Source organism: Pristiophorus japonicus, unplaced genomic scaffold (assembly GCF_044704955.1).
Source record: "Pristiophorus japonicus isolate sPriJap1 unplaced genomic scaffold, sPriJap1.hap1 HAP1_SCAFFOLD_91, whole genome shotgun sequence".
Lineage (NCBI taxonomy): Eukaryota > Metazoa > Chordata > Chondrichthyes > Pristiophoridae > Pristiophorus > Pristiophorus japonicus.
In genome coordinates, this window is record NW_027254835.1 from 1,720,253 (window position 1) to 1,724,297 (window position 4,045).

The 4,045-nt window shown below is 44.2% G+C and overlaps 1 non-coding gene across 1 annotated transcript; it reads left to right on the forward strand.

Annotated features, from left to right (window-relative positions):
* The first annotated feature begins 3,598 nt into the window (after positions 1–3,598).
* On the forward strand, positions 3,599–3,671 carry trnav-cac (transfer RNA valine (anticodon CAC)). The gene has a single exon. It is a non-coding gene; the product is annotated as a tRNA-Val (tRNA).
* Positions 3,672–4,045: the final 374 nt, after the last annotated feature.

Below are 4,045 nucleotides of genomic sequence, written 5' to 3' on the forward strand. Positions count from 1 at the left end.
CCATCATAATAAAGAATTCGACCATATTATGGTCACTCTTCTCCAAGGGGCCTCGCACAGCAAGGTTGCTAATTAGTCCTTTTTCATTACACATCACTGAGTCTAGGATAGCCAGCCCTCAAGTTGGTTCCTCGACATATTGGTCTAGAAAACCATCCCGAATACACTCCAGGAAATCCTCCTCCACCGTATTTCTACCAGTTTGGTTAGCCCAATCTATATGTAGATTAAAGTCGCCCATGATAACTGCTGTATCTTTATTGCACGCAGCCATAATTTGTTGTTTGATACTGTCCCCAAACTCACTACTACTGTTTGGTGGTCTGTGCACAACACCCACTCGTGTTTTCTGCCCTTTGGTATTCTGCAGCTCTATCCATACAGAGTCCACACCATCCAAGCTAATGTCCTTCCTTAATATTGCGTTAATTTCCTCTTTAACCAGCATCGTTCCCCGACCTCCTTTTCCTTTCTGTCTATCCTTCTTGAATGTTGAATACCTCAGGATGTTGAGTTCCCAGCCTTGGTCACCCTGGAGCTATGTCTCTGGAATCCCAATTGTAACATATTCGTGAATTGCTGCCTCTGAGTGAATTCATCCACCTTATTACGAATAACTCGCATTGAGGCACAGAGACTTCAGGCTTGTCTTTTTAATACACTTTGTCCCTTTCGAATTTTGCTGTAATGTGGTCCTTTTTGATTTTTGCCTTGTGTTTCTCTGTCCTCCACTTTTACTTTTCTTCTTTCTATCTTTTGCTTCTGCCCCCATTTTACTTCTTTCTATCTCCCTGCATAGGTTCCCATCCCCCTGCCATATTAGTTTAACCCCTCCCCAACCGCACGAGCAAACATTCCCCTAGACATTGGTTCCGGTCCTGACCATGTGCAGACCGTCCGATTTGTACTGGTCCCACCTGCCCCAGAACCGGTTCCAATGTCCCAGGAATTTGAATCCCACCCTCCTGCACTATTCATCAAAGCATCTATTCATCTGAGCTATCCTGCATTTCCTATTCTGACGAGCTCGTGGCACTGGTAGCAATTCTGAGATTACTACCTTTTAATTTAATTCCTAGCTCCCTAACCTCAGCTTGTAGGACCCCATCCCGTTTTTCCCTATATCGTTGGTACACCACGACAGCTGGCTATTCACCCTCCCCCTCCAGAATGCGCTGCAGCCACTCCGAGACATTCTTGACCTTTGCACCATGGAGGCAACATACCATTCTGGAGTCTCGATTGCAGCCGCAGAAACATCTATCTATTCCCCTAAACAATAGAATCCCCTATCACTATAGCTCTCCCACTCTTTTTCCTGCCCTCATGTGCAGCAGAGCCACCCATGGTGCCATGGACTTGGCTGCTGCTGCCTTCCCCTGATAAGTCATCTCCCCCAACAGTACCCAAGGTGGTGTGTCTGTTTTGCAGGGGATGACCGCAGGGGACTCCTGCACTGTCTTCCTTCCACTGCTCTTCCTGATGTTTACCCATTCCCTCTCTGCCTGAGTAACCTTTACCTACGGTGTGATCAACTCACTCACTGTGCTATTCACGACATCCTCAGCAATGCGGATGCTCCAGAGTGAATCCGTGCGCAGCTCCAGTGCCGCAATGTGGCCTGTCAGGAGCTGCAGATGGATACACTTGCTGCACATGTTGTCATCGGGGACACTGGAAGCGTCCCTGACTTCCCACATAGCACAGGAGGAGCATGACATGTGTCCGAGCTCTCCTGCTATGACTTAACCATTAGATTTACTTAATTTGGCAACAATTCGAAAGTTTACTTGCTGCTAAGAACAAGAAGAAATCAAAGAAACAGAAAACTACTCACCACTCAACCAGCCAATCACTTACCCTCTTGGCTGTGACATTACCTTTGATTACTTTTGACTTATTTCTTACTTTTGCCCCTGCACCAGCTGTAGCTCGCTGCTCGCTGCTCCTCCAGCCGCTGCTCCTCCGACTGCCGCCGATCCCCGGACTCCCGCTGGGCCTTTATAGGCCGCTGCTCACACCTCCTCCGGTCACTGCTCCTCCGACTTTTGGAAACAAATAATTCAGTCAGGCAGAGTCTGCATGGATTTATGCAAGGGAAGTCATGTTTGACAAATTTTCCGGAATCCTTTGAGGGTGTAATGAACAGGGTGGATAAAGGGGAACCAGTGGATGTGGTCTATTTGGACTTCCAGAAGGCATTTTGACAAGGTACCACATAAAAGATTACTGCACAAGATAAAAGTTCCCGGGGTTGGGGGTAATATATTAGCATGGAGAGAGGATTGGCTAACTAACAGAAAACAGAAAGTCGGATAAATGGTTAATTCTCTGGTTGGCAATCAGTAACTAGTGGGGTGCTGCAGGGATCAGTGCTGGGACCCCAACTATTTATAATCTATATTAACGACTTGGATGAAGGGACCGAATGTAATGTAGACAAGTTTGCTGATGATACAAAGATGGGAGGAAAAGCAATGTGTGAGGAGAACACAAAAAATCTGCAAAAAGACATAGCCAGGTTAAGTGAGTGGTGAAAAATTTGGCAGATGGTGTATAATGTTGGAAAGTGCAAGGTTATGCATTTTGGCAGAAAAATCAAAGAACAAGTTATTAGTTAAAAGGAGAAATATTGCACCGTGCTGCAGTACAGCGGGAGCTGCGCGTACTTGTGCATGAAACAAAAAAGGTTAGTATGCAGGTACAGCAAGTGATCAGGAAGGCCAATGGAATCTTGGCCTTTATTGCAAAGGGGATGGAGTATAAAACAAAGAAGTCTTGCTGCAGTTATACAGGGTATTGGTGAGGCCAGACCTGGATAACTGCGTGCAATTGTGGTTTCCATATTTAAGAAAGGATATAGATGCTTTGGAGGCAGTTCAGAGAAGGTTCACTAGGTTGATTCCGGAGATGAGGGGGCTAACTTATGAGAAAAGGTTGAGTAGGTTGTGCCTCTACTCATTGGAATTCAGAAGATTGAGAGGTGATCTTATGGAAACGTGTAAGATTATGAGGGGGCTTGACAAGGTGGATGCAGAGAGGATGTTTCTGCATACTAACCTTTTGTGTTTCATGTACAATGACCCCCAGGTCCCTCTGCACCGCAGCATTTCTTAATCTCTCCCCATTTAAATAATTATTTGCTTTTTTATTATTGCTACCACAGTGGATAACCTCATATTTCCCACATTATACTCCATCTGACAAATTTCTGCCCACCAACTGAGCCTATCAATATCGCTTTGCAGATTGTTTGCGTCCTCCTCACAACTTGCTTTCCCATCTATCTTTGTATCATCAGCAAACTTGGCGACATTACAAACATGCAGAGCACAGAACAAATTATTGACGAAGTGACTTTCCCTCAGTTAGTATTTCTTTCATTGTGTAAAAGAAAATTATCGAATCATTAATTGTGTTATCCCATGAAAGCAAAATAAAAGTTTAACGAAAATAATTGGCACATTTGAAAGGAACATTTTTGTTTTGTGCCGTTTCGGTCAGAGAAATGTTTGTGAAAGGAATTTTTTCAGAAAAAGGGATTCAGCATTTCAGCTTGTCGCTGAACACTTCTCTCTGGACACTGCACTAGGCAGCAGTTTCCGTAGTGTGGCGGTTATCACGTTCGCCTCACACGTGAAAGGATCCCGGTTCAATCCCGGGCGGAAACATTATTTTTGAAACAAAAACTGGGTTTAAATGTTCATTGCTCATGTGACAATGGCCTCCTTCTGTGTTGTAAACTTCTCTGATTCCATGAAGAACATTTAAAACCCGTCTCCTAAAATACAGAGTGTGTAAAATCAGAAAGGGAATAAAACTTCCTCAATGATTAAAGTTTCACAACTTATTAAAATGAAATTGTTGAAGTTTCGACTGACCCTCAGTGATCATGTTAGCATTTCTTTCATTCTGCTCAACAATGCTGTCGTTTAATACCAGCAGATCTAAGCCGCATTTCAAACCCAGAAACAACTCATTCATTATTCACCCTTCCCAGTTCCAGTGCACAGAGGGTTATTTATACTCCATCCCAGAAACTCAA